Source organism: Cherax quadricarinatus, chromosome 32, assembly GCF_038502225.1.
Source record: "Cherax quadricarinatus isolate ZL_2023a chromosome 32, ASM3850222v1, whole genome shotgun sequence".
Classification (NCBI taxonomy): Eukaryota; Metazoa; Arthropoda; class Malacostraca; order Decapoda; family Parastacidae; genus Cherax; species Cherax quadricarinatus.
Window position 1 is genome coordinate 30,836,457 of NC_091323.1, and position 20,845 is coordinate 30,857,301.

Here is a 20,845-nt window from a genome sequence, read left to right on the forward strand (position 1 = left end):
AATAAAGCTACGGATCCTTAACCTTGTCAAACCCTGTGTAAAAAAAAAAAAAAAAAAAAACTACAGTACTCAAGATAGTAAACTTTATTCAGCTTAATACTCATGTGCCTTTGGACTCCCGTTTTAATTTCTTCTTCATTGTTTGACTGCGTTAAGTGTATTATTATACACGTACAGTGAATAAATTGAACTTATGATAACCTATCAAAGAGGCTCTCAAATCTGCTTACAGTCTAGCATTACAAGACTAACGGAAATGTGTAAACAGTCATGACGGGAAATGGTCTGGAAAAGAGTACAACTTCCTCTCCTTTGTTCAAAATACTGATGGATATTTCAACAGTAGTAATAAGTTCTGGTAACGTCAGCCACCCAGTTTTGCCTGTCTAGTTTATCAGTTTGTCACTCAGTATATCAATCTGTCACTTAGTACATCACAGTCGATATAGCTATCATTTACGATACGATAAGATAAAATTAATATCGTATACTACGCTACTGTGAAGAATTCGACACGTGCAACATCTGAGTACCTTTATTTGTAGACGTTTTACCATCCAGTGGCTTTTTCAGTACAAATTCAAAGACAAAATGGGAAGACTGTAGAACTATATACAAAAGAGGTACTCAGTCCCCCAGCCTTGATTATCTCGTCTTTTGCATATAGTTCTACAGTCTTCCCATTATGTCCTTGAACTTGTATTGATAAAGTCACTGGATAGTGTAACATCTACAAATAGATACCCAGTTGTTGCACATGTCTAATTCTTCATCCTATCGGTACTGTATATCATTCATGTACAACTGTGCTACTGTAATGAATACCAGAAGTTGCCTGATATTTTTTTTTATTTAACAAAGTTTCATACAACAGTAGTGTGCTACTACCCTATTCTAAATGATAGTTACACCATGGAAACAAAATCCAACCATGTTTCCTCTGTCGTATTTCATCAAGGAGGAAAAAGTTCATGAAAGGTGTTGAAGTTTGTTTGCGTGAGCTAGGAGATTTCTGTAGGGCAATGAGGATAATATCATTAGGTATTCCAGTAAGAGTTCATCAGCCTCGGAAGCCTCAAAAATTTCCTTCCAGCATTATTGGAGTTAGAATCACTTGGGAAGTGCCATCTCTCAAGATAGCCTATCCCATCCATAGGAGAAATGGAATTTTTATGAAGATATCTCCATCATCCCACAGCGGAGGCAAGATAAATTATACATGGAAGACATGAACAAGGAGGAGGGGTAGGGGAAAGAGGAATTTGGATGTTATACTATATGTCTAACTGTAAAAGGAAATTGGGAGAGAAATCTGGATAACAAATCTTTCTACATATATACAAGTAAATAACAATGCAGTTATTACATGGTCTTCAAAAAAGAGGGGGACTCGAACAGTAGATGACGGGAGATAAGGAGGGTAAATTGGTTGGCTAATTAGGTTTAAAGCCTATCGACCACACAAACTGTCACTAGAACTGCATATAACCTGTTCGCTAGCAGTCAAGGATATTTTAAACCCTAAAATGATTAAAACCGTAGCATAATAACAACTCTTGGTAAATTACCCCAAGACACTACTAAAGTCACCTTCAGACTTCACAATGAGGCAGCCATTAATAACTTCACAACAGCAGTAGCAAACATTGACTGGCACACTGAGCTAGAAATCTATACAGATATTGACGAATGTATTAATAATTTTCTAAAAAAGACCCAATACCTCTATAACAAGCACTGCCCTAAAAAAACTAAACAGATGACAGCTAAGAGACTGAACAGTCCCTGGTTAACACCCAGCATTCTCAAATCCATAAATACAAAACACCAATATGAAAAACAGTACAGAATGGGTCACATAACCAGAGACCAAACAAAACGTTACTCGTCAATCCTAACCAGCCTGATAAGAAGGGCAAAAAAATTGTATTATGAGAACAGATTATCCAACTTACGAGGTGATATAAAAAAGACCTGGAAAACCCTATCAGAAATTCTAGGAACAAAAAAGATATCACGAAATAGCGAAATAAAATTAGCAAACTCAGATGAACCCCAACTCCCACCAACAGAAACAGCAAACAGACTCAATGACTTCTTCTCCACTATAGGACAAAACCTTGCCAATAAAATCCCAAGCTCAGATACCCCACCAAATGACTACCTCACTGGCAACTACCCGAACACACTGTTCCTAGCTCCGACTAACCCATACGAAGTCTCCCTTATTATCAAAACGCTAAAAAACAAGGCAGGAGATTTAAATACCTTACCACCCTTTATATACAAAAAAGTGTCACAAGTGCTATCACCAATCATTGCAACACTCTTTAACAAATCCATTGAATCCTCCACCTTCCCTACAGTACTCAAAATAGCAAGGGTCACCCCGATCCACAAAGGAGGAGACCAAACAGAGTTGAATAACTATAGGCCAATATCCAACTTACACCCTCTCTCAAAAATCTTCGAAAAATTAATTCATAAACGAATCTACTCCTACCTTATCTCCCAAAACATACTCAACCCCTGCCAATTTGGATTCAGGCCAAATAAAAATACTAATGATGCTATTATACACATGCTAGAACATATATACACTGCAATAGAGAAAAAAGAAGTCCCACTGGGGATCTTCATTGACTTACGTAAAGCTTTTGATACAGTTAACCATGACTTGCTCCACGTAAAATTGTCACACTATGGTATAAGAGGGCACTCCCTCAACTACCTCAAGTCATACCTCAGCAACAGAAGCCAATATGTGTATGCAAATGGGGCAAACTCTTCTGCACAACCAATTACAGTTGGTGTCCCACAGGGAAGTGTCCTTGGCCCTCTTCTCTTTCTCCTATACATAAATGACCTACCAAATGCTTCGCAATTACTCAAACCCACACTATTTGCAGATGACACTACATACGTCTTCTCCCACCCGAGCCCAGTCACGCTAGCCAATACTGTAAATACCGAATTACAGAAAATATCTACCTGGATGAGGACTAACAAACTTACACTAAACATTGACAAAACCTACTTCATTCAGTTTGGTAACAGAGCTACAGATGTCCCTCTTAACATAATGATAAACGGATCACCTATCACAAAGCTAACAGAGGGAAAATTCTTAGGAATCCACCTTGATAATAGACTCAAATTTCACACACATATACAACAAATTTCTAAGAAAATTTCCAAGACTGTAGGCATACTATCGAAGATACGGTACTATGCTCCACAGTCAGCCCTCCTGGCCCTATATCACTCTCTTATTTACCCCTATCTCACCTATGGAATTTGTGCATGGGGCTCAACAACAAGTAACCATCTCAGACCACTAATTACCCAACAAAAGGCTGCAGTTAGAATGATAACAAATTCTCACTATAGGCAGCACACTCCACCAATATTCAATACACTAAACCTATTCACCATACAAAACATTCATACTTATTACTGCACCTATTACATACATAGAACACTTAACTCTGATATTAACCCTCCCCTCAAACATCTCCTTGCCAACCTCAACAGAACACATGACCATAACACAAGGCACAGATCACTCTTTGATGTTCCTCGTGTCCATCTCACACTATGCAAAAACTCAATGCACATAAAAGGCCCTAAAATCTGGAACTCATTACCTGTAAATATAAAAGAAACACTACCTGTTTATAAATTCAAGTCTCTTCTCAAAGATCACTTACTCACCCAAAACCAAATAAATACTGAATAACTGAACCTTATAAATTGTATATCTTAAATGTTTCTCACAATTATATCACATAAATGTTAAACCTAAAACCCAATCTAACTTTATTATTTTTTAAATACACTACCTAACAGAATACTCCATTCTACTGAATGTACAACAATGCATACAACCATATGACCTGTCTTTGTAATACTCACTTGTGCTTTATAGTAATCTGTTTACATTAAAGTATTATCACTGATGTCATCATTGCTTAGTTCATCTTAAGTTAATTTTAAGCCAGCCCGTAATGCTATGCATAGTATAAGTGGCTTTGGCATGCTGCTCTTATCTGTATTTTTTGTACCTCTGTATGTGTGCTCAAATTTTTAAATAAATAAATAAATAAATAAATATACATCTTGACTTATACGTACAACCATCCTAATTTCCACTATAAGTTTTTATAAAGTAGAAGTGATACAAGGAGGGAGGAGCATATGGAGAGAAACAGAAAGGTTAAAAGTGTGGTGAAGGAATGTAAAAGGAGACGAACTCTCGACATGTGGGATATCCTTCATCATAACCTTTCAAAAGGGGGGGGATGTAGAGTGGAGGGGAAGAGACAGAAAGGATGGGAAAGAAAGGGAGAATGGCGAAGGAGGCGGTTGAGGAAAGACAGGATAGCAACAAGTGACAAGGCTGCATGTCCTACTATGTATTTGCTGTCTCACCACGCAGACCACACCTCTCATGAACAACACTGAACATGTGCATCACACAACACAAGTCGTCGTTATTTTGATAGGTAAAAAAAAAATCTATCGACTGCACGTGGATCATTATAGTAGTTTAATTCGCTGGTGCACTAATATCAATAACACTAAATCTAAAATGGGATTAAAGTAAACTGCAATACACACATTTTGGTGTGTATACTGTGTGTGTCAGGCTCGTTATAAGGTTAAATCTTGGAACAGTATGAAATACCCTCAAAACACACTATATTTTCACTGATAACGTTAGAACAATGCTGGTATATCTAAGAATATATATCCAATGCTGGTGTATCTAAGAATATATATCTGATTTTAATAAAAACATTAGGAAACAACGAGTTCATCTAGGGAGATTCACTGTAGAAGCAATACATATATCAACCTTATAATTTTTTTAGTTATTACTTTGTAGTATTGGTTATTTTCACTGTTGCATATTTCAAATATAAAAAAATAAAGTTTGGGAGTTTTATTCACACACACACACACACACAAATATTTCGCTATTATCCCTACATAGAAGCATGTGATGTTGGCAAAGTAGTCTGTGCTGGCAGCACTGGTGGTGAAGGGGTAAAGGAGCCAAGGCGCCTGTCCCATGATGGCATTAATCAGTTGTAGTGCCTCAATGTTACAGACTCGAGAAGATCCAAAAGGCAAAGTAGGATAAACTACGAATACTTGAATAACCCAACCTACAACCCTAAAATAGAGTAAAGATCTAGGGTAGTACATAATGACATGCAAAATACTTGAGGGACAAAGAGTGAGTAGACAGGGATATGCTATTGAAAATGAGTCAGGAGACACAGCAGCTAAAGATACAGATGAGCCACGGAGAGACATTTGAAAATACTCTTCATTCACAGGGAGGTGAGGAAATGGAAACAACTAGACAAGAGTTGGAAGCAAACCCTATACAGCCTAAAAACAGGCATGCCCAAGAGTTAAGAAGTAGTAAAAACCGGTAATTAATATCTCTCTCTCTCTCTCTCTCTCTTTGTGTATCACCAATGACAATTAATGAGAGGACGGAAACAAACTACAACACTTGTACAGGCTTTTAAGGAGTAGTCAAAAAAGTGGGTGCTAGAGTATAACTCAGACATGTGCAAGGTAATGGCAAATCGGGGAGGGAAGGGGAGGACCAGATCAAGTTTGTAAATCGGGAGGGAAGATATTTCAGAAAGCAAACAGAGAATGACCCGTGAATAACTGTTACACTGAACATATCATCAGATCTGCATATACATTGCATTATATCAGCGGTGCATGCGAGGCTAACAAATCTCAGGAGTTCCTTCCGAAACCTCAGCAAGGAATTCTTCAGGGAAGTGTTCTCAATGTATGCCAGACCTTATTTTACAATGCGCAACAACAGTATGGTTCCACAGCTGAAAAGACATACTCAAAAGCTTGAGAAAGCACAGAGATTTCGAGCTAGACTAGTTCTAGAACTAAGAGGGGTCAAGCTATTAAGACAGGCTCAAAGATATAAATCTGACAACTGTGGAAAAAAAAAAACTGGAGGGACATGATAACGGCATTCATGGTACGTAGAGGTTTCGATAAAGCAGACAAGGTCAGACTTGTTTCAGATGTGAGGCATGTTGGTAAGAGGGCATAAATGAAAGCTAGGAACATAAATGAGCAGCAGAACTGTTTGGACATAAATCATCAATCTCGGGGTAGTGGTAAAAAGTGGGAATGAACTAGATGAGGAGCTGGTAGAAACAAACTCCATACACAGTTTCAAGAGTATGTATGACAATGCTCAAGAAGTTAGGAACGTGTATATGTCGACCAGTTTTTGAGGCTGAGGTGGGGGTCAGAAACTGAGTCTCGACTTTCGTAGACACAACTCATAGGGTACAATTTTGAGTGAAGGACACACACACACACACACACACACACACACACACACACACACACACACACACACACAGTTACTGGAGACTATCAGAGGGGAATAAAGTCCTTAGGGATTATATTGTGTGAAACCTGAGTAGTATCCGAGTAGGAACACCTGATCGACCGCAAGTGTGGACGTGACTGTCTCCAGACACAAACACTCATTCTAAGATAAGACAAGGCAGTGGAATACTGACTATGTAATTGGCTCCATCGTTACTGTCACTGAACCTATGATCCGGGCGCCATAGCAACACTGTTAACAGTTTTTCCCATGTACACATACACATACGGTATAACATAACGCGTGTAAACTATCCCTACGCGGAAGTGTCACCAGCATGGTGCCACAACGATAGTCGCTTGTACCGATAATGTTTCTAATTTAAATGACTTAGCTGGATTATTACATTCTTGACTTAGCTGGATTATTACATTCTTGGGGAATGGGAGGCAATCATGTTGGAGCCAAGGAAAGGGAAGGTGGATCCTAGTTCTTGAAACAAGTCCTTCACTGACATCAGGCACACTATGTGAGACGGAATCCACAACCATTTAACTAAGTCACAAGCTGATAATGGTCAAAGACAAACCGAAATGCCGTTTAAAGTTTCTTCTCCAAATTGTAAGTTAGCTGTAAAAAACAGAAGCTAGATGGAGATATACCCACTAAAACCATAAAAGGATTCAGAAGAACAAATGAAGATTACCGAGGTACATCAACAAAGGATTTATTAAGAAGGCACAGTTGTAAATTGAGGAAAACCGGCGACGAAGGTTAACTAGAAAGCTTTGGTTCACAGGAGGTAGTGGTAAGTCCTACAACCACTGAAAATTTAAGTAAAAATATATTAGAGGTAAAACACTGAAGACAAGACGCCATGAACATATTACAGTATTATAATTATGTGGGAATACTAAACCCATAGGGGTCACAGTGTCTGGGCAATGAGACGTAATCAAGTTTCATCCACGGAAGCTGGCTCCAATTTCTTGGATCAAGATCCCTTTACCAGCACCAAGGCACCCCTCCCCTCATTTCTAGAAGGGACCATGAGCAGAGCTCCGCTCATATAGCTACAAATAAGCTCGATTGTTTTATTTACAAAACACCATAACCGTTTTGTCCTGTTTCCTGACGAACCTTACCTAACCTAACCATAACCGTCAGGTTATTCATCGCTTTAAACATTGTTTCAAACATTATCATAGTTACACTATCGATATCAATTTATTCTATTGTTACATAATCATAAATACAATGCAATTAAAACTATTCATAATTAAAAAAAAAACTATTCTGTGTTTAGTTTTCCCATTCTACAAATCATAATCATAATTCGTTCAGTCATCGGAATGTGTTAGTAAATTTAGAAGCGGAAACATTCCCACATTTATGCCCAAAGAAATGCTGGGTTCTTAGTCGGGCAGGCACTGTGGGGAGAATAGAACCCCTCATAGAGAAGAGGCCCCTTAACTGAGTCAAAAACCACTCACCTCATCACCACGTTAATAAATGTGACCTGCAAACAGGTAATACGAGTTACGCACTGAAGTCGGAACACCATGATTATAGTCCTACACATAAAAGTTGGAAGGAACTGTGGCTCACTATTGAAACTAATGTACACTTAAGAAAGAGTAATCAACGAAAGTGTCACTATCACTCACAGCTGACCAGCAAGCCTCTCCTTATCATAAGAACTGCTACCATCACACCTATCTGGCATGATCAAAAGTCTACCCTTGCTTATCTCTATGTTATTCCTTAAGAGGGAGGTGGGGATTTTAAGGCTTTATATCATGTGCACTAACGTCAAAAACAACTTTAATCCTTAAAACAGGGATTAATCTCTCTGTATATGTAGACATACATTTCTGGTGTACTCTATATCCGAGGGGGAAGTATGAGTTTGATTTCATACAGCGCTGCGGAATGGGAGATAATCAGGTTTGATCTAAGACGACGATATCATCCAATAACTTCTTGATAAAAATAAAAAAAAGTATTTTTTTTTGGCTACAAGTCTGCTACAAGCCTTTCTGCTTGCCAACCTCTGATTACCTATAAGAAACTACTAAACGCACATTGGTTATTCAGCGCTGATGCATAAGCGGAATCATGCCTGCTCGTCCCGTCCTCAGTGTTTAATATTTCACGTTGTTTTTCTTGTAACTTCCAGTGTAGTGTCTACCGTGTTCGAAGCCTGCCTGCTTAACTCTTCCAGTTTGCATTTTCTGTCGACTTGTCTGTCTCTCTGCATGTCTCTCGACTCTACATGTGTTTGGCTCTCCATTAGTAAAAATAGTGTGATGAAGGATGTTAATAACACCCAGTCAAAAAAGCACAATTTTTATTATTATTAATTTATTGGGAAGCACTAAACCCGTAAAGATCTACAGCGCTTGAGGAATGTGACTCAATCAGGTTTCATCCAAGGAAGTATGGGGTAGTTTCGTTTGTAACACGATCTCACACGAGACGTACGCTGACAGTCTGAGGTATTGATTTCTACCTGGAGACCTGGAGTTTACCTGGAGAGAGTTCCGGGGGTCAACGCCCCCGCGGCCCGGTCTGAGACCAGGCCTCCTGGTGGATCAGAGCCTGATCAACCAGGCTGTTGCTGCTGGCTGCACGCAAACCAACATACGAGCCACAGCCCGGCTGATCCGGAACTGACTTTAGGTGCTTGTCCAGTGCCAGCTTGAAGACTGCCAGGGGTCTGTTGGTAATCCCCCTTATGTGTGCTGGGAGGCGCTGGAAATTTATTTCCAATTTTATGAATTAAAGCATGTATACTTGACGTTAACACACAGATAAACTGTGACTATCTTCATGCTGTAGGCAGGCCTTAAACTAAAAGAAACTAACCAGGGAGAGGAGGCTGTAAGATCATGCAGTGTATTCACACGTGCGCTGTAACTGACGATGAGCATACACGCTGATAAGTGTATATAAAATAACTGTGATCTGTTAATTAGTTAAGTGAGGATGGAATTTTTCGTTTATAAGACAAAATGGTAAATGCTACAACCGCTGGAAATTTCTAACATAATGATTAAATACCAGACTCGACACCATGGGCTTAACGCTGTTCTTGTAAGACGAAGCTACAGATTAATACCAAGAGCTGCTTAGCCACTGATTGTGCTTTCACGTTATTAAAGCCACTGAGCAGCTCATCATATTGCTACGACTCGTGTCACGGCACATTTTGCCTGACAAGGAAATGCCCCCATTGTGCTAAGGGTTTTGTGGGTTATCCTAGGTAATTTACACATATGTTACTATATATAACTGTACGTGTGTGTGCCTGTATATAAACTTACTAACTCATATAAGCGAAACTACTTTCAAGCGCGAATAGAAAATGTTGGATCGCCTACAAGACTGAAAGGCGAATACGTAAAAAAAAAAAAAAAAAAAAAAAAAAAAAAAAAAAAAAAAAAAAAAAAAAAAAACTTACATGTTAGTGTCAAAATGGCTTTACTAAATGTCTTAGGCATTTTACCTGCATACTAACACCAAGAGTACTTCTGAATCCCAATTTAAAGGACTCAAGTACTCTCGCTGTATATACTTAATATACACCTCTGTATTCTTTGATAATAAGGTAAGTAATTAAGTCAATACACGTATACAGAAGTAGCTAATACCAATACAGCTTTGCTAATTTTAATATACACAATAACGATAATGAATCTTTCACAATTTTCTTACCTAATGAATAACAATATTAAATTTAAACCCACTATTTGGATAAAATAGTTTTAAAAAACTGAATCGCGTACATCTGAGGTTGTCTACACTTTGCTGTCTTATAGCATAATAACTAGCAAGTTTTTTAGATTTTGTGTATATAGTATACAAGTATTTTTGACAGTGGTCTTGCGGGCACACAAATGTTATGGGCACATAAAATGTACATCATATAGATTTAACTGTTGAGCCCCAGAATTTAAAATACAAAAAAAAATCGCTAGTCGATCTCCAGAGTTTAACATAGCCTCAAAGACAATATACAAATAAATGCACTAGTTGACCCTCAGAAAATATAAAAATCATACTTACAAATGAAATGCAATAGTCGAGCCTTAAATACAAGTCAAGTAATGAAAACGAAGACAAGCATGAAGACGAGAGAAAACGTGTGTGTCAGAGATTGAGGTTGTGATGGTGAGGCGGTGCCTGGGTCCCGACACACACACACATACATACACACACACACACACACGCTGCTGCTGCTGTGGACCGTGTGCACTATCACATACCTTACTGCCACAACCACAACTTTACATATATTTTGTTTTATCCTTCGATATTCACTATACTTCACAAAAGCAGAGTTGCTCATAATTAACACGAGTTTAAGTATGGTGCTCTTTAATTAGTTCTTCCTGAAATATTGTTAATTTAAATTATAAATTAAGTATTCAAAGTATTTCTCCTGGTAATTCAGGCGCTGAGGTCCGCTGGGGAGGATGTGCGTGCCGTGTGCAACAGATCGCAATACGAAACTAGGAAATATCATAAGAGAGAGAGTTTTTTTTTTTTTACAATAATGTATGTTGATCACAGGTGAGAAATGGAGGACTTCAACAATTCCCCTTCACTTTTTAAAGCTTTATTCAAATAATGGGCTGAATGGGTCAAGTCGTCACACTTCCATAAGAGGAAGACTTTAGCCAGTTAGTGAAAAGTTCGCTCCAGAAATTAATTAGTAGTAACTGTAGCAAAGGAAACTTATTTGTAGTAATTGTTGATAATCTACATGCTGCACTTAACTGTATTCTTTTGTACTTCTCTGTATCATGTTCAAATAAATAAATAAATAAATGAATAAATGACCACAAGCCTGAATATATTTTCTGAAGTCACCGCGGGGGCGGTGACTCCAGAAAATATATTAAGGCAATCAATGGAAATACAAGGACCCCAATGGAAATAAGCCTCTTTGACTTTTTTGGATTATCCTAGGTAATTTACTTATGATAACTGTACTTGTGTGTAACTGTGCCAAAAAAAATAATTAATCATGTTTCAATTTTGAAGAGTTTTAGATTTAGTTTGCACCAAAATGGCTAGTTTATTATGATAAAGTTGGTAGAATTACCGACAATATGTAAAGTAAAAGGACACAAGTGCAACTAATGTGACATTTATTGTGGCAACGTTTCGCTCTCCAGGAGTTTTATCAGCCATTACAAACAATACATGGACACAGAGGGTATATAAAGGCTCAGAGTGAGGTGTAATACTAGTGAGGTACCATTTCGATGTTCACTAGTGGTGGTGGTGGTGGTGGTAGTAGTAGTAGTAGTAGTAGTAGTAGTAGTAGTAGTAGTAGTAGTAGTAGTAGTAGTAGTAGTAGTAGTAGTAGTAGTAGTAGTAGTAGTAGTAGTATAGTAGTAGTAGTAGTAGTAGTGACAAAAGTAATACAATATGGTAGAGCAATTAATTCGTACATGAGTAAAAGGATATAAAAGCTATTACTTGGGTAACATCAAAATAGGTTGGACAAATATAGACTGGAATGAGGCAGCTTGTTTCAGTGTTCACTCTCTGTGCTTTGTGTAGTATAACAGGAGAGACTATGTGATGGCAGGGTTTACTGTTTTCAGGAGGATTCTTGCTAAGACTTCGGAAATGGTGAAGCTGCCGTTGTTTTGTTTAATTGTATTCGAAACAGCGATCAGTGCTGATTCGAGGCACTTGCGTCTGCAGAAATTAGTTTCTTTGATCACTAATTGGGCGTCTCTGAATTTCATGACATGATTGGTGGAATTTCGGTGTTGTACACAGGCGTTGTTCAAGTTATCGTTCCTGCATGCGTAAATGTGTTCATTGAGGCGGGTGTCAAGGTTTCTGGCTGTTTCACCTACGTAAATCTTGTCACAGCCTCCACAGGGTATAGTGTATAAGTGGAAGGTAAGACACATGTGCAACATCTGGGTATCTTTATTGTAGACGTTTCGCCATCCAGTGGCTTTATCAATACAAATTCCAGGACATAACTTGAAGACAGTAGAACTATGTACAGAAGATGAGGTAATCAGTCCCTCAACCTAGGAGTAGGTGCGAACAGCACCATAGTCGTGGAGATTCTGAAGCAGAAGAAAGAATCCTGGCGCTTATATAGTAACGTCAGGTGAAGCAGACGAGGGCAAATTCACTGGTGGGCGGGATTCCCCAGTGGAAGTAGGTCCTTCCCAAAGAGATGGGTTAGTAGTAGTAGTAGTTGTCGTAGTTGTGAAGGTTATGTACATGTCCTCAGAATTAAGATTCCATGATGTTGCAGTGTCTGACAAGTTGTGTACGAATGGTATATAATACCGACAAGATGAGAGTAAGACACATGTGCAACATCTGGGTATCTTTATTGTAGACGTTTCGCCATCCAGTGGCTTTATCAATACAAATTCCAGGACATAACTTGAAGACAGTAGAACTATGTACAGAAGATGAGGTAATCAGTCCCTCAACCTAGGAGTAGGTGCGAACAGCACCACGACTATGGTGCTGTTCGCACCTACTCCTAGGTTGAGGGACTGATTACCTCATCTTCTGTACATAGTTCTACTGTCTTCAAGTTATGTCCTGGAATTTGTATTGATAAAGCCACTGGATGGCGAAACGTCTACAATAAAGATACCCAGATGTTGCACATGTGTCTTACTCTCATCTTGTCGGTATTATATACCATTCGTACACAACTTGTCAGACACTGCAACATCATGGAATCTTAATTCTGAGGACATGTACATAACCTTCACAACTACGACAACTACTACTACTACTAACCCATCTCTTTGGGAAGGACCTACTTCCACTGGGGAATCCCGCCCACCAGTGAATTTGCCCTCGTCTGCTTCACCTGACGTTACTATATAAGCGCCAGGATTCTTTCTTCTGCTTCAGAATCTCCACGACTATGGTGCTGTTCGCACCTACTCCTAGGTTGAGGGACTGATTACCTCATCTTCTGTACATAGTTCTACTGTCTTCAAGTTATGTCCTGGAATTTGTATTGATAAAGCCACTGGATGGCGAAACGTCTACAATAAAGATACCCAGATGTTGCACATGTGTCCTACTCTCATCTTGTCGGTATTATATACCATTCGTACACAACGTATAAGTGGAAGACAGGAATAAATAAAGGGGATGTAAATAGTGTGCTGACTGCATTGACTGGTTCGTGGTGCTTGGATTTTGTCCTGGTTATATTCTTTATTGAAGTGCTAGAAGCGATGGCGACTCTGGTGTTAGTTTGTGAAAGTACTTTTGAGACATTCAGTGCAACCTGGCTGTTGGGAAGAATTATAACTTTGCTGGGAGTGGTGTTGATGCGTGGAGAATTTATGATCTGAAGAGCTCTTTTCTTGCAGTCTTTGATGAAAAAAGAAGGAAAATGTAACTCAGTGAATGTTTGGTGAATGTATGTACACTCCTCGTCAAGAAACTCAGGACTACAAATTCGGTATGCTCTTAGGAAAAACCCGACGATGATGCCTCTTTTGGTTTTGGTATCTTGACTGGAATAGAAGTGTGTGAGATCATTTTTATTGGTGGGTTTCCGATAAACTTGAAATCTTAGGTTGTTGTCTACTTTGTGAATGAGGACGTCGAGGAAAGGTAGCTTGTCATTGGACTCTTCTTCTAGTGTAAACTGGATCGCCGGTTCAACTGCGTTGAGCCTTGCCTGAAGATCCCGTACATCAAAACGTTTTGGAGTTATTACGAGGACATCGTCCACGTAACGTAACCAAGTGACGCTTGAAGGGATGATGTTGGCGAAGTGTTCGGACTCTAGGTGTTCCATGTATAAGTTGGCTAGGACGGCACTTATGGGGGACCCCATTCCCATGCCGTAGGTTTGTTTGTAGAGCTTGTTATTGAAAGAAAAACAGTTGAAATTAACACAGAGTTCAATTAAGTCAACAAAATCTCCTGGAGGTAGAGGAAGATTAAGGTCCTGATTGACTTTACGTCCTAGAACCTCGATGGCTTTTTTCTCAAAATCTCCTGGTAGGTACTTTGACTTTACGTGAAGAGGGAAGTCACATCCAAACTGCTTAGTTTCTTGTTACGGATGGAGAGGTTACGGATGCGGTTGAGGAGGTCACCTGAGTGTTAAAGATGAGCGGGGCTGATGGTCCCCAGAAGGCAGGAAAGATGTTTGGCAAGAACTCCGGCTAGTTTGTGTGGAGCACTGCCTATTCCTGACGTGATTGGTCTGAGTGGAATATTGTGTTTATGGGTCTTGGGTAAACCATACATGTGTGCTGGTTTAGGGTTGCTTGGTAAAAAGTACAGAAGTTTCTTCCCTTCTCTAGTGCGTTTGAGTATTTGTCTGGTTTTGTATAGAAAATCTTTGGTGAGCGTCTCCCACTGTTGAGTGCTGATGGGTTCGTATGTAGATTGATCATTCAAAAGGTCCATCATTTTAGTGTTGTAGTCACTGGTGTTGAGGATGACGACTCCACCTCCTTTGTCGGCGGTGGTGACGATAATGTTGGGGTCGTTGGCGAGGTTCTTAAGGGCAGTGATGTATCGTCTAGGAAGATTAGAAGAAGGTTCACATAAAGCTGCAGTGAGAAGGCCCTGTATATAACCCTTCTGGAAGTTCGAAATATAAACACAAATGCAGTATAAAGGCTCTGTGTCCATGTATTGTTTGTAATGGCTTGATAAAGCTCCTGGAGAGCGAAACGTTGCCACAATAAATGTCACATTAGTTGCACTTGTGTCCTTTTACTTTACATATTGTCGGTAATTCTACCAACTTTATTACAATCTGTCGGACACCGCAACATAATGGACATTTCATGCAGACGTTATCTGGACACCTTTCTTCGTGCTCACAGCTATCGCAACAGACACAATTTCCTACAAGATTGCCTGGCAGAGAAGGTGATCCCTAAGTCTACTCCTGCACAACTCCTGCACAACGAGGAGTGTACATACATTCACCAAACATTCACTGAGTTACATTTTCCTTCTTTTTTCATCAAAGACTGCAAGAAAAGAGCTCTTCAGATCATAAATTCTCCACGCATCAACACCACTCCCAGCAAAGTTATAATTCTTCCCAACAGCCAGGTTGCACTGAACGTCTCAAAAGTACTTTCACAAGCTAACACCAGAGTCGCCATCGCTTCTAGCACTTCAATAAAGATATAACCAGGACAAAATCCAAGCACCACGAACCAGTCAATGCAGGAGTTTACACTATACCCTGTGGAGGCTGTGACAAGATTTACGTAGGTGAAACAGCCAGAAAACTCGACACCCGCCTCAATGTACACATTTACGCATGTAGGAACGATTACTTGAACAACGCCTGTGTACAACACCGAAATTCCACCAATCATCTCATGAAATTCAGAGACGCCCAATTAGTGATCAAAGAAACTAATTTCCGCAGACGCAAGTGCCTCGAATCAGCACTGATCGCTGTTTCGAATACAATTAAACAAAACAACGGCAGCTTCACCATCTCCGAAGTCTTAGCAAGAATCCTCCCGAAAACAGTAAACCCTGCCATCACATAGTCTCTCCTGTTATACTACACAAAGCACAGAGAGTGAACACTGAAACAAGCTGCTTCATTCCAGTCTATATTTGTCCAACCTATTTTTATGTTACCCAAGTAATAGCTTTTATATCCTTTTACTCATGTACGAATTAATTGCTCTACCATATTGTATTACTTTTGTCACTACTACTACTACTACTACTACTACTACTACTACTACCACTACCACTAGTGAACATCGAAATGGTACCTCACTAGTATTACACCTCACTCTGAGCCTTTATATACCCTCTGTGTCCATGTATTGTTTGTAATGGCTTGATAAATCTCCTGGAGAGCGAAACGTTGCCACAATAAATGTCACATTAGTTGCACTTGTGTCCTTTTACTTTACATAGTTTATTATGCACCTCATATCCATCCTGTGGATGGTAGCGCAAGAACATATGGATAGACAAAAGGCCTAGGAACTAGGCCCCAAAATGGTTAACAGGAGTACATCTGGATAATTTTGAAGTTGATATTTGAACTCCTATTCACTGTAGTTCAAGCTTAATGGCACAAAATAACTTACATAGACAAAACAGATTAGCTGTATGTATCCTAAGACTAATGTGTGATCCTCTTTCTTAAAGGAGATGGAAAGACTATGATTATATCTATAAGAAAATAATTCTTAAGGTGTGGATGGCCATGGCAGCGGAAGACCTTGGTCAGTGAACAAAGTTCCGCACATGTGATGCGTCATCGGCGGAAATTTTCCTAGTTTTCATGATGAATACAATTTCACCACCGAGTACTGTATATATTAAGTTTTGATAAATAACACAGAAGCTGTCACATAACTCCATCTAACATATGTAAGAAGCACTCAATGGAGGTCACACCCCTTGAAAGGGGATAAGCTCCAGCTCACGGACTTGGTACTAATCTGTCCAATGTGTTAAAATTAGTTGTGTTCTAGCTTCTGAGTCTGGTATATGCCTAGCTACGATTAAAGGGGTTGAACTCTAGCCTAGGTCTGTTTAAATGGATTGAGTGCCAGCTTTTCACATTGGATGGGGTTGAAATTCAACTCCTGGGTCTGGCATTTACCTACTTAGCTGTGTTTACATTCGCTAGGCTCTAACCTTTTGGACTTGCTACTCATCTTGTGGGTCTGTTATTAGCCTAACTGATTTTTGATGGGGTTAATCTCCAGCTTCTAGGTCTGATTGATACTAAGTTGTGTAACTAAAATGACTTATTTGTAGCAACAGTAGCATAGCTATGTTTGTGGTGTCCTATATTCAGTAATTATTATGACTGCTGCCACGTACTGTATATATGGAGAGCGCAAAACTCGTAGCGGTATAACAGTAGTGCCTGGCGAAATGGGAGGCAATGAGGTTGAAGAACCCCCCATCCTCAATGAGTACGAAGCCCAGGGCCTGAAGTTCACCCTCATCAAGAAACAGCTTAATAACAGGCTCATAAGATAAGTAGCAGTTCAAAAGCTGGAGCTCAACTCCTTTTAAAAATAGTTAGGCAGCAGAAGAGTCCATATCCAGAGTTCAGTCCCCACACACAAAAAAATATTAAACAGGAAGCATTGCAACATGAACATATGTGATTTACATTTCAAGCAAAATGAAAGAAGCCTTCTGAAAATATATAGCTAACAAATTTGAATAGTGAAAAAATATAGTATGTAAACGTCCTGAGAAGTCTTCCTTCTGGCAATGAATAGACACTGCTGGTAATTATATTTAACCACTTTGGATATAGCATCCAAAGAATAAAAAAAAAATGTCAGGAGAAAACCTGTTACATGGTTGTCTGGAGAGTACCTCGAGTCCCTTCTGGAGGTCACCGCCCCCGTGTCCCAGTCCCAGACTACGTCTCCTGGTTGCTGCCCCGACTAATCTAGCTGTTAGTTCCTACTGTCCTCTGCCCGACATAGGCACTACAGCCCGGTTGACCAGGAACTGATTTCAGGCACTTGTCGAGTTTTCTCTTGAAGACAGCTAGAGGTTTGTTGGTAATCTTTCAAGCATGAAGGGTGTTGAGTCGTGGTCTCTCTACACTTACTGATTTCTCTCAGCGTACTCACTGCTTCCCTACCTTTCACTTGAGGAATTTTGCATCGCCTGCCAAGCCTCTTATGTTCATATGCAGTTATTTCGATGTGCATGTCTGAGATAAATTCTAGAATGTTTCAGGTTCAACTCATTATGTATCTTTCTTACAGAATGTCCTAAGGAGTACAACTTCAAAGACTTCGAAATTTAGGTTCTTGACTGAGTTTATGCAAGCTGTGAAGGTTCTCTATACGTTTTCCAGTTCTTTGATTTTGCCTGCCTTGAAGGGGGCAGTTAGTATTGAGCAACATTCTAGCACTGAGAGAACAAGTGACCTGAAGAGTGGTTTGGCATCTCTTGTTTTGAACGTTCTAGTTATCCAACCAATCATTTTTCTTGCAGTTGCAATAACATTGTTGTGCTCCTTGAATGTGACATATGGAGTATACCTGGAGGGTGCTCTGAGGGTCAACGTCCCCGCAGTCCAGTTCATGACTAGGCCTCGCAGTGGATCAGGGCCTGATCGTCCAGGCTGTTACTACTGGCCGCATGCAAACCGAAGTATGAACCACAGCCTGGCTAGTCAGGTACTGACTTTAGGTATCTGTCCTGCTCCCTCTTGAAGACAGCCAGGGGTCTATTGGTAATCCCTCTTATGTATGCTGGGACACAGTTGAACAGTTTTGGGCCCTTGACATTTATTGTGTTGTCTCTTAGCGTACTCATGGCGCACCTGCTTTTTATTGAGGGGATGTACCACTGGCTGCCGAGTCTTTTGCTTTCGTAGGGAGTGATTTCTGTGTGGAGATTTAGGACTATACATTAGTATACAGCAATATTCCAGCCTAGAGAGAACAAGTGATTTGAAGAAAATCATTATTGGCTTGGAGATCTGCAGTGTCCTCGATGGATGACACACTGTGGCTTACATCTCTATCTGTCAGATATGAGGATTTGGATAAGGATGGGAGCGAGTACTGTACCTTGTGGAACAGAGCTTTGAGTTGTAGCCACCTCTGACTGTTTACTATTACTACAGTATTTGTGTTCTATTTGTTAGGAAGTTATAGATCCATCTACTAACTTTTCTTGTTATTCCTGAGTCACACATTTAGTCTGCTATTACAGCATGATTGCACTTGTTGAAGGCTTTCACAAAGTCTGTGTATACATCTGCATTTTGCTTGTCCTTCAGTGCATCCAAGATAATGTCATAGTGATACAATAGTTGTGAGAGGCAGGAACAACCTGCTCTAAACCCATGCTGCCCTGGATTGTGCAATTGATGGGTGTGTCTAAGTGGTTGGCGATCTTCCTTTTCAGAACCCCTTCCAAGAATTTTATGTGGGACGTTACTGCTATCAGTCTGTAATTCTTTGCAATGCTTCACTGCCACCATTATAGAGTGGGGGCTATATGCGTTGTTTTTAGTGACTGTGGGATGACCCAGGTCTGTGCTCCCTCTCCATAGAATACCTAAGGCACGTGAAAGGGGTTTCTTGTAGTTCTTGATGAACATGGTGTTCCACGAGTCAAGCCTGGGGCAGAGTGCATGGGCATGTCATTTATTGTTTTTTCGAAGTCCTCTGGTTTACAATTATATCAGAAATTCTTGAAATAACCAAATTTTGAGTCTCAGCCATAAAAAATATCATTTAAATTGTCGATCCTTAGTCTAATTAACAGCTAACTAAATGTCGAGTCATGATGGGGTATCTCATTCATTTCTTTGCTGTCATCTGTGTAAGTCCCATCTCGTTTAAGCAGGGACCCAATACTGAATGTGATTTTTGCCCTAGATTTGGCATAGGAAAAGAAATATTTGGGGGATTTTTCAATATCATTTATGGCTTTAAGTTCTTCCTGAATTTCTTAGCTCCTGCATGATTCCTTAAGCTTAAGTTTGATATTTCATACTTCTCTGGCCAGTGCCTCCTCCTGTATTTCAGATATACTGGCCCCTTTCAGCAGCTCTATGATTCTTTGTCTTTGCCTGTAGCAGGAGCACCTCTAGTGTACTTCTCTTCTTTTTGCTTAGGGGAAGGTGCCTTGAGCATACCTCAAGTGCCACAGAGTTAATTCTTTCTAGGCAAAGTTTCAGATCTGTGTTGTTTAGGATATCTTCTCAGTCTGTTTCATTTAGGACATGATTAACTTGATACCACTATATGTTTCTGTTGCTGAAGTTGAATTTGGTGAAATCATCTTCATAACTGATCTCATTTTGCTGGTCAGGAGTCCTGCGTATAAATGTTTACTTCTGTTATGTTGTCATCTGAGTGTATTGTCTTTGATATTGTTATATTTTGTACCAGATCATCATTATTAGTGAAGAAAAGGTCAAGTGTATTTTCCAGTCTTGTTGGATCCACTGTTTGCTGGCTTAAGGTGAATTTGTTGCAGAGATTTAATAGCTCGTGTTATCTCTGGGGTTATCTCTGCTAAAGCATTATTTGCCACATTCCTCCATTTTGGGTGTCTTAAGTTGAAATCACCCAGCAACAAGATATTTGGGGCTGGGGTTGGGAGATTTTCTAGACAGGAGTCAATGACAAGGTTTTGGTTTTCAATCTGTACTGCCAAAACTTCAACTACATGATTTGTGGTGTTCAGTAATTGCAAGCAAATGAGTGATTCTGTGACATACTGGCCAACCCCTTCCCCCTTATTGCCTGTTCTTTCTGTCACATCTAAATAAGTTATACCCTGGGATCCATATTTTGTTGACAAAGTGATCCTTTATGTGGGTCTCTGTGAAAGCTGCAAACATTACATCCGACTCCATAAACAATCCACTGATGAAATGCATTTGTATTGTCTGTTGATGGCTTTAAACCCTGTATACAGTGGAACCTCTGC

The 20,845-nt window shown here is 39.7% G+C and overlaps 1 protein-coding gene across 8 annotated transcripts in view; it reads right to left on the reverse strand.

The window, feature by feature from the left end:
• ATP7 (copper-transporting ATPase 1) overlaps positions 1 to 20,845 on the reverse strand; it is a 121,936-nt gene that overhangs the window by 92,158 nt on the left and 8,933 nt on the right. For 3 of the 8 annotated variants that reach the window (XM_053778850.2, XM_053778849.2, XM_053778841.2), the window contains exon 1: positions 10,460 to 10,616. The exons of 2 other annotated variants lie outside the window; for them this stretch is intronic. The gene's annotated coding sequence lies outside the window, so the exon portion shown is untranslated. 3 more of the 8 variants (XM_053778847.2, XM_053778843.2, XM_053778846.2) reach the window with 3 other exon arrangements.